Source organism: Diadema antillarum, unplaced genomic scaffold (assembly GCF_040938485.1).
Source record: "Diadema antillarum isolate AM-2024a unplaced genomic scaffold, OU_Dant_1.0 seq00000014_RagTag, whole genome shotgun sequence".
Classification (NCBI taxonomy): domain Eukaryota; kingdom Metazoa; phylum Echinodermata; class Echinoidea; order Diadematoida; family Diadematidae; genus Diadema; species Diadema antillarum.
The window spans coordinates 355,791-367,500 of record NW_027271134.1 but is presented as its reverse complement, the minus strand read 5'-3'; positions in this window follow the sequence as shown (position 1 = coordinate 367,500).

Here is an 11,710-nt window from a genome sequence, read left to right as displayed (position 1 = left end):
GGATGGCAGCAAGATTCCCCATTGCAATCAAGATTAGTTCATCGTCTTTCCACCAACAAGACTCGTCTGGTGATGTTGTCATCAAAATCTTGACGGCGAACTTTTTACATGGTTCCACTCTTGGTATCCGTCGGCGAAATGAAAGGAAAAATGACAAGTTAGCCGTTAAGACGTTTAGTTCTCGTATGTAAACAAGTGTAAAGCGTATAGAAGGAATTGACATTTATTTGTAATTTGCGTTATAGTCATGCATCCACAACAAACAGGGACTCTGTACATCTACTGAGCCTTGAAGAGAAAGTACAAGCAATAATACTTCACGGAGGAAACAAACAGAAAACAAGCTATCAAAAACAAAACATCGTGACCTTGCTTCGACACCCAGAGCCAGAATGCTAAGTCTACTCGATGTGATTCTAAAGATAGCTAGAGTGAAAGCGATAGTGCTTCTGCTGCTACTCTAACTAATAAAGATTATTATAAAGTATAACCATGACATGGATAATATAGAATGATGTTTGTAAAGATATTGATGGTAATCATTATAATAATATATACATGTAATACCATACAATACCTAATACCATAATAAATGTATTAGGCCTAATATCAATTTTACCAAATTACTGAACTCAATCATCACTGTGTCTGCGTATTACATAATTTAATTACCAAATGTATATTAAAAGATCAAAATGTAAACGTTTTTGAGAGAAAGTGCTTTTGTATCATCCGTCCTCATACCCACCAAGAAAGGGTTATTTCCCCTCAGAAAATAGGTGTTTCGACCTGTTTTTTGACGATGTAGGATTGCGATTGTGATCTAAGCTGAAGAGGGAGTGAATGAGCTAGGCAAGGGGAAGATATCCTCTCTCACTCTTCCCTGCACGACACTCGCGTGTGTTCTTGGGGAGACGGCACGTGCAGAGAGCGGCTTGGCAAACTTGCTTGAGATCAGCAAAGACATTACGACGCGTCCAGGGAGATGGAAGAACAACCTCCCTGATGCGACGTAGCCGTAGAGTACGGTGGCAGCTGAAAAGCTCCTAAGACGTCACGAAACTCGTCTCCATTTGCATGGAGCTAAATATAGCAAGCAGACAACACAGGGTCACCATCACACAGATGACGAAACCAAGACGGCATGACCAATATCAAATATACGTTACGTAATCATTACAAGTTTGAGTCATGGGCTGCATGAATGCAACAACAGTTGCTGAATGGGGGCATTATCTCTACGTACTAGTTTGTCACAAGGATAGATAACAAAGTTGACTCAATACCAACCAGCAACAGTACAGGATAGAATGATTGGACGAGTCTTAATGATTATGTTTTTCATTTCACTATGACACAAAAGTGAAAAAAATCATATGTGAAAAAAATCAATGTTGCCGAATATGAAAGTGCACTGAATAGGCTGCAATTGGATGTTGTGAATGATCATGATAATGTACATAATAGTTCCATGAAGTTCTTTTTACACCAGTCCTGTTTACGACAATTATGAACATGATAATTGCAATAAGATAATAATGTTGATAATGCAAATATCAATAGGTAATAACGATGACTATTATGACATTGTTATAATAATAATAGTAATAATAATGATAATGATAATGATAATAATAATAATGATAATAATAACAATAATAGTTTTATTATTGTTATTACTACTATTATTATTATTATTAATATTATCATTATTATTATTACAATTATTATTATTATCATTATTATTATTCTTACCATTATCATTATCATCATTATCAACACGATATACATGTACATATTTGCCAGGAAACCTGCTTATAGTCTTCAACCTATTACACATGTCAGATTCCCGTAAGGATCACTTTGCAAAGTGACTTCGAAAACTTCTCATGCACAAGATGCATCTTTGGAATTCTTCTGTGCATTCCTAAAAACTGACAGCTGTTTGAAAAACCATAGCCAGTTGGAACTCCATTTCTTTAAGAACCCCTTGTTCAGAAAAACCTCAGGCAAGATTTCTGGTTGCCATGAATAGCTCTTCTTATAACGGTGTGCATGAAAGTTGAAAATGTGCTGTTATATTTTGATAATAAATATAATAATAACAATAATGATAATAATAATAATAATAATAATAATAATGTTTTATTTACCCAGGGTAGCCTCTTCACTGTTACCACTTATCTACCACCCTACCAGAGGGCCCTAGCATTATTATTACCCTAGCGTTGCCAGGTACCCATTTATACACCTGGGTCGAGAGTGACATGGTGGGTAAAAGCATCTTGTCCAAGGACGTAAGCACTGGGCGGGATTCGAACTCCGGTCCTCCGATCGGGAGTCGGGGGTCTTATCCACTTTGCCACAGCGCCCCAACATACAATGTATATATAATGTATATATAATGTATATATCAAAAGTCTTGGAAGCGCTCGCTACACGTAAATGAATCGTAGTTTATAAAATTAGCAGCCCTTGTCTCATGATTGTGTCATCCTGTGAACAGAGCCAAAATCGACCTTTACTAGGTGGGGCATTACTGCATGTAAGCATAGGAGTCAAATAACCTTTATTGTAGAAATATATATCATTAACATAAAATCTAAATGTATTATGAAAGATGTAACACCGCATTCAAATTTCTGATAGTTTATAACTGTTATGTACACAAAGCGAGCATTCTTGACTCTTATCTACGCATTAAAAAGCAACAACAGCAACAACAAACAAACAAACAAACACAATTGCAGGATTGACTACATAACATATCTCAATTCCAGCTACTGCATGCTACTGCCTCCCTCTTGATTAGCTGAGCCAAGGGCAGTGTTGGTACTCCCGAGGTCTAGCATCCTTGGACCAGCACCCTTGGGCCAGCATCCCTGTGTCAGCATTCCTGTGTCAGCACCCCTGGGTCAGCACCCGTGGGCCAGCACCCCTATAGGTCAGCATCCATGGGCCAGCACCCTTGGGTAAGAATCCCTGGGCCAGCACCCTTGGGCCAGCATCCCCGGGCCAGCACCACTGGGCCAGCACCCCTGGGCCAGCACCCCTGGGCCAGCACGCCTGGGCCAGCATCCCTTGGACCAGCAGACATCCAGCACACTATGGACCAGCATAACTACCACAAGACCCCATCCAGGGCAACTACGGACAACTACATCCCTATGGGGCAATTGCTAATTACCCCCTAGGACACACTCCCGGACCTACCCTCCTAGGAAATCACCCCCCTTGGCGACCCCCTGGACAACTAATGAATAACTACTCCAGGATGACTACAGATAGCTACCCCCCCCCCCCCGATGCTGGTAACTACCCCCGGATAACTACCCCACGGATAACTACCCCCAGGATAACTACCCCCTGGATAACTACTCCCCAGATAGCTACCCCCTGGGTAACTACCCCCCGGATAACTACCCCCTGGATAACTACCCCCCGATAAGTCCCCCCCCCCCCCCCCCCCCGAAAAAATAACAATCGCATAACTACAGTCGGGATAACTACTACCGGCATTAGTACCCTTGGCATAACAACTACTACCTGATAACTACTACCTGATAATTAAAGGAGACCTCCGGATGATTTTCATATTTTCACATTTGAACCACTATAAATTAGTTATACTGAGGACAGAGTTCTCAGGATGATGTTTCAGGATGAAAAATAAGAATATTCTCGAAATTTATAACAAAATGTAATGAACAAGGATGATGACATGGCAGGTTCCCCATTAGAATGCATGACTTGGGGCTCTTGGAAGCAGAACAAAAGAATAAGGCATGCATAGATTATACACAGGTGAACTCGCAAGCAAGCGGTATTGTAATGGAATTACACTGCTACATTTCTGGAATATGTAAAACTCCTATGTCATCATCCTTGTTCAGTGTAATTCGTTTAAGGTTTTTCAAAGTATTGTTTCTCTGCTCAAGAACCACAATGAATTCCGAAAATCTATACATGGAGCTGTTGATTTATGTACTACATGATGTGAAATTAAATCGCCTGGAATGTCCCTTTAATATTACCCTGGGGAATTACCACTGCAATCTTCACCTTTCCCAGTGCAATTACCCTCCAGGGCAATCCCAGGGCTAGCCACGAACAACTGGGTGCACGTCACGAGACCGACACCCACGAGTCATACAGCCCACAAGTTATACAGCTCACAAGTCATACAGCCCACGAGTCATACAGCTCACAAGTCATACAGCCCACCAGTTATACAGCCCACGAGTTCGACACTGAGTAAAGAAAGCCCACGAGTTCGACATCAAGTAAAATAAGCCCAGGAGTTATACGGCTCACGAGACCGACACTACACACAAAAGGCTCATAAGACCGACAGTAAGCAAACAAAGCCCACGAGACCGACACTACACTTTAAAGGTCCGCGAGACCGACACTACGCATACAAGGCTCACGAGACCGACAGTACGCAAAAGAGGTTCAGGAGACCGACACTAAGCAAAGAAGGCCCACGAGACCGACAGGATTAACAGCGCCACCTATAGACCAATAAATTATATAGGGTGTCCTGATAATAGCATAGGAAGATATGAGAGATGGAAAAGAAGAGTTGCCATTTCCGGCAGGGTGTTCCCCATCAGTTGCCCCCCCCCCCCCCCCCCCTGAAATGATCAGGATCTTTAATTGTGTTTGCATGGGTGTGTGTTTGTGACAAAAAAAAAATGAACAAAGTACTGTAAAAGTGTGTAACAGATCTTTCCACAATAAACCTCCGAGGGTGTTGATTAAGTATTAATTAAAAATAAAAAGTAACGGAATCGTTGGGAATTCTGAAAAAACCAGATGCATCCATGAAAACAGCTATGTATTTAACGATAAAATGTACTGTTCGGAGGAGAATAACACAAGCCACAAAATTTAGGTGAATCCCTGCGATATAAAACGTTTTAATCAGTAGAATTACATTATAGTTACAGAGAAAATTAAAAATAGCTCTTACTGCAAAACGTCAAAGCAGGAGGGTAGAATATGGATATGAATCAGGAAAGAGAAGAGGTAAAATTTATATCTTGTCCATCTTCTAGCTAAAAACTGAAAAAGCCTATTAGAAATAGCACGATGGCATTATCAAAGCTCTAAAATTAATCCATACATCGTTATTGTCCTCTTTTAAATTCATTTGTGTTTTTGTCTCTTTTTAGGGGCATGAAGAATACAATTCAATTTTTCTACTTGATAACAATGTCGCTCCCTGACACACTTGCCCCCCCCCCCAGAAGTATGTAGAAATACATATTTGATGTCGTTCATAATTATGTAGATGGTCACCATCTTTTAATTGATAGCGTTACGGAATTACACCCGCCAGTATGTTATTTTTCCGTTCATGGAACACCCTGTACAGGAGATTGACATGTAGATGGCGCTGTTTATCCTGTCGGTCTCGTGGGCCTTCTTTGCCTACTGTCGGTCTCGTGGGCTTTCTTTGCTTAGTGTCGGTCTCGTGAGCCTTTTTAGCTTAGTGTCGGTCTCGTGGGTCTTTTTTGCCTACTGTCGGTCTCGTGGGCTTTCTTTGCGTAGTGTCGGTCTCATGAGCCTCTATTGCTTAGTGTCGGTCTCGTGGGCTATGTTTGCTTAGTGTCGGTCTCATGAGCCTTTTGTGCGTAGTGTCGAACTCATGGGCTGTATGACTCCTGAGCCGTATAACTCGTGGGCTGTATGACTCATGGACCTATTATTGATGTCGGTCTCGTGGACCGTATGACTCGTGGGTGTCGGTCTCGTGGGATGCCCCCGAACAACTTACCCCCAGGGTTATTCCCAGTAAGGCAACTATCTCCTCCCCGCCCCTTCCTCGACAACCACCCTCCCCCCCCCCCCCCGATAAATATCACCTGGTCAATTTCCCAAGGGCAATTACCAACCAGATAACCATCAATCGGTAGATTACTCTTGATAGCCTACCTCCGGATATCAAACTTATTATCCTCCAGACCAATTCCCCAGGACAATTCCCCATAGGGCACCCCCGAACCCAGTGGCGTACCGTGGGTCAAGACATTGGGGGACACCTCGCGGAAAAGTAATTTTGAGGGTGTGTATGTTTGTGCGTGCGTGCGTGTGTATGCAGAATTTCATGTCATTTTTCTTATAAAAACATGGTATGATTTGGAAAAAAACCCAAATATAATGTACTGTATGATTGAAAAATGATTCAGCAGCATAAGTTTTTGTTGTTGGTAATATTGATTTCATTGTTGATATGGATTTGATATTGAATGGAACTCAAATAAAGAATATCATAAAACAAAAAAGTGTATGTGTGTTGGTATTTGGTGTGTATGTGTTGGTGTATGTGGGTTGGGGGTTGTGGGTTTGGGTGTGGGGTAGATTTTAGTGAATCGGGGTTGGTGGGGATGGGGATTTGATTTGAAAAAGAATAGTTGTAAATTGAATGAAAGATAGTGGTAGAATTTATCATTTAGAATAGATGTAGATTTGTTTTGGTGGATAGGGGAAGGGTTGGTTGGTTGTTTTTTTTTTTTCAATGAAATGATTTCATTCTAGTTTTGTATAACGTATTTTTGTTGTTTTTTATGTATATACCCTTGTGAGTGTGAGTAACATGATTCTTTATAGTCAAAGAATATATGTTTTTGTACATGTCAATACTTTCTCGTGAAGAAATTGTCAGTAGGATTGATTTGTAATCGAGTTGTTATGTTGAAGAGAGATGATTGGCAGTATATAAGTTGATAAATTATTATTATTAAATGGATTTGTTTGTGTTTTGAATGACATTTGTACCGTTTATGTTGATGTTACACCCAGAATGGGTTGATTTATGAATGATTCGAATGAAATCAATAAAATATCATGGAAAAAAAAAGTGTATGTGTGTGTGCGCGCGTGTGTGCGCGCGTTTGTGTGTGCGCTGTCAGTCTGCAAACTTAATGGGGACTACAATACATAACGGAATGTGATACACTCCACAGCGCAGTCATTGAGCAACATTGTAAGTTTTCCTTACATGGATTATGGAATGACGGTGTGAAAGACAAATTACTGGCAGTAACATCAGGAGAATTGCATAACAATTAAATGCGAGCGAGCGGAGCGAGCGAGCTTGAAAATTTTGCAGTCTCAAAACTGCCGTTTGTAGCTATATTTTTCTAGCTTTGGAAATTAAGGGGGGACGCACCGGGCGAAACTGCTCGCAATTAATGGCAGCAACATCAGGAGAATGGCATAACGATTAATTGAAAATGTTGACATTTTATAGTCCCCAAACTGCCGTTTGTAGCTATATTTTTTCGCTTTGGAAATTAAGGGGGGGGGGGGGGGGGGGCACCGGGCGCAACTGCTGGCAATTACTGGCAGCAACATCAGGAGAATGGCATAACGATTAAATGCGAGCGAGCGAAGCGAGCGAGCTTGAAAATTTTGACATTTTACAGTCCAAAAACTGCCGTTTGTAGCTATATATTTTCGCTTTGGAAATGAACCCTATAAAGTCCAAGCTATTTTGACTCCTTCCAGGCCCAAGGGGGGGGGGGGGGCACAACATTGTGCCCCCTATATAACTTCTTTATTATATGATGTATGACCATCATATTTGGCACATGGATAGAGCAACTCATACTCTACATGACCCAACATTTAAAATTTCTCAAGGTTATCCACTGAGGGCGCTATTTACCAAAATATAAAGAAATACATAGGAAATACGCTAAAATCATGTTTTTTTTTGTATTTGTTTATCCCGAGCATATATGTTTTTATTTCATATCAATCATTTTAATATTTACCACAAAGGAAAAGCAAGTCAACCTTCACTATGTGTTATGGTTGAAATTTCTCAAGGTCAACATATGGGGGCGCTATTCGTTACAATATAAAGCATAATTATTAAACCTATGATGTATTGCTTGGAATGGATACATACATTGGTATCACATTTCATATTCCCAAAATATTGAAATTTTGAGTTGCAGATTGATAATATGACAAACAAATGATATTACTGGTAAAGCTTGTGTGAAGATAACACAAAATATAAGGGTAGTCTTTGGAAAATGCTGTATTTTCGATTACTTCAATTATATCTATTGTTTGATGCCTATGTCATATAAAAATAAAGGAAATAACAAAAAAATATTTCAGAGTAATCCACAATCATAATTACTTCCCCATTTGGTCCTTCAGCAAAATAACAGCCAAGAAAACTCCCATTTCATTAATTATTGTATTGTTAATTGAAATTGGAACAGAAAATCATGCAAAATCTGACGAACATGGTTGTCAGTTTACGGTTGCCATGGCAACCAGCAATATCGGACATAGCTAAATTATACATCAAAATGTTTGCAACAAGATTTTAGGGAAAGTCACCAAATTTGGTTGAAATCGGGTAAAGGGTGTAGGGGTGGCAAACGAAAATATAGTAGGGGGCGCAATGTGACCCCCCCCCCCCCCTTGGGCTTTATAGGGTTAAGGGGGGGGGGGGGGCGCACCGGGCGCAACTGCTGGCAATTACTGGCAGTTCATCAGGAGAATGGCATAACGATTAAATGCGAGCGAGCGAGCTTGAAAATTTTTGACATTTTACAGTCCAAAAACTGCTGTTTGTAGCTATATTTTGTCGCTTTGGAAATTAAGGGGGGGGGGGGGCGCACCGGGCGCAACTGCTGGCAATTACCTGGCAGCAACATCAGGAGAATTAGTAGAGGCTACTATGTAATCTCGTGAGATTTTCGTGCCAAAATTGATTTTTTTTTTCGCTAACTTTGTCAGTTTGGGGGTGCTGAATCAAAAAAAAAATTTGATTCCATTTTTTCTGACCACGTCTTCCGCCGCCATTTTGAATTTCAAAATGGCCGCCCTAGCAGACTGTACTTTGACCCATATTTCATAAAGTGAGCATTGTAGAAGCTTAAAATTCGGTGCAAAATGCATGAGTGTGATGTCAGACACTCTGATAAATCTTTGTCTGATATTGTGGATTGTTTTGATACAATTTGTAGGCTGCCATTTTGAATTTCAAAATGGCTGCCATAGCAAGCTGTATTTTTACCCATATCTCATAAAGTGAGCATTGTAGAAACATCAAATTGGGTGCAAAATACATCGTTATAATGTCAGACACTCTGATACATCATATTCTGGTATTGTGGATTGCTTTGTAGAGTTTGTAGGCCGCCATCTTGAAATTCAAAATGGCCGCCATAGCGTTTTTACCCATATCTCAGTTTGCAATTATTGTAGAAGCATCAAATTTTCAAGAATGCACTTGCTTGTGGTGTCCAACGGTCCAGTACAGCTGTTTCCTAATTGTGGATCATTAGATAGGCCATCATGTTGAAATTCAAGCTGGCCGCCATAGAAAACATAATTATAATACTGTGGTAAGCACCTTAGATGAATGTGCCTAAATTGTCCTATAGTTAGACTGAATTTATTTCCAGTTCACGCAGAATGACAGCCATCTTTCAATTCAAAATGTAAGGATGAGGTTCTAATTACCTCATCAAGAGATGCTGAGGGGCAAAAACTGCGTAGGGAGGGGGGGGGGGGGGGGGGGGGGCATACCACTGTCCGATAGTGTGGGCAAGCGTGTTAACGTTACATCCTATATAGCCATGCGGGTATGCGGTTCGCAAACTGCGCGCTGAAACGGTTCGTTTTTGCCTCTCAGGCAACGCGTTATTTTGCGTTGTGGAACCTCGTTAATGATTATATTTAATTCCAGTCGATGAATATTTGTACAAAAGCATTGATGCAATTGAAAGTGATCTTCAAAAACTTGATGCTGCCTCAAGAGAATGAAGACAAACAAGGAAAAGTCTCGCAATGGCAAGAAATGCTATGGTCACCCTACCAGGCATCCCATTCACAAGCTTGTTTGTTGGCCATAAACTTACACACTTAAGGTTTGCTAGATATATTTCTGGAATAACACAGAATGAAGAAGGAATAAGTAGGCTTTTTCCTGATTGCCCTTGAGTGGGTCATCTTCAATTATCAAGACTTCCAAGATGCTTACTGCTGTACAGCCAATGATTCTAAAACCACAAAGGAGTAATGATAGTTCAGTTTTGTGGCGCTTGCATCCATAAGAATTCCTCCACAACTTAGAAGATCATCACACGAGGGTAATGTAAGAAATTGTCACTGCCTTGAAGCTGATGAATGTGGTGTTTGGTAGTCAGGTATGAGAAACATTTCAAGGAAGATACTCTAGAAAGAGATGAAAAGGGCAGTTTTAATGTTCTGTACCAAGAATTTGTATCTGAGGGAATTAGAATATATCAATCTCTGGAATATTGTGAGAAAGGCCAGACATTCAGCTAGTGCCAAAAAAAAAATACACCATGTCAGATTGGATCCAAAGTCATTAAGCTTAAGGGATCACCAATTCTTCATAACATTTCTACTGGTTCTACAGCCTGATAGACCTGTCATTATCCAGTCATTGCTAAACGATACAATATTGAAAGGTATAAGTTCTAAGTAATTCCACAATCACTCTTCATCTCATTGTTTCATGGCCTTCTCCTCATTCTCACTATTTAAGGTTCATTTTTTCCTACCCATGCCTTAGAAACTCACAAAACTGAGCCAAATAATCAGCCTGAAAGTTGAAATACTGAGCAGTCAATTCCATCTGACACAGAGACCACATCATGGAAAGAAAAAAAAAAAAAACAAGAGTAAGCATCATCAAAGATGCCATGGGAGTTACTGTCACCCGTCACTCACAACAAATAGCCTCATTCCATTGTATGTATTAGAGCAACGGGAAAATCAGAGATATTGACGATTATTACGTAGACTCTAACATTTCAATTATCCTGATGGATCTTGTAGGTTTGCGTCACTTACTGCCTTGCATGTTGTCTGCTCCATCACTGGAAAAGGAAATGATAAAGATACAATTGACAATTTTGAGAGATTATGCTCTGCAATTTGTTGCGAAAAAACAGGAACAACTAAAGGTCTGCTTTTTCATGCCTTTCATGGTGCTGCCTGAAGTTGAAAATTTGAGGATGTCTCCAAGAGCAGATGGATCAAGAATTCTCTAAGCCTTGAATCATGCAGAATGTGCTATGACACAGTCCGTGCCTTCCAGAAGTTTGGCGTGGATGACTTCAACCAGGACAATTTCCCGCTTTACCCTCGTAGAGACTTGATACAATAGAGAACTAACCTCGTAAACTCTCACAACCTAATTTGTGCCTCTAATACATATAAATATGATATATTAGATTGTAGATATTTCCAAAGGGTATGCATAAATTGTTCAATTATTATAAAATGCTTCGAGCTTCCTACACCAACGGTAGCCACAGAATTCATTATCATGCTCAACAGCAAGAAATGCAAAAGTCATTATTTCTGGAAGAATTTAGAACTATAGTTCTCCCCTGTGTACAGCTTTAGAGTGCTGTTTCTTTAAAAACACGTGCAGGGAATGAGCCTAGAAAACATTTAATTATCTAAGTGACTATCCCACGAATTATTAGAGTATATAGGGCTAATATTGTAAGTTCTTACAACTAAATCGTCTAAATGGGGCATTATTTAGTCACTCAGACACAGTTATTAAGAGGGGTTTTTTTTGAAAGTCATTTGTTTGTAACATCAAAATCACATGATTTCCCATTCACAAATTTCACCCAAACACTATGCTTTTAAAGGAATGTTTCAGATGGCAGCCTTTTTGCATTTCAACACA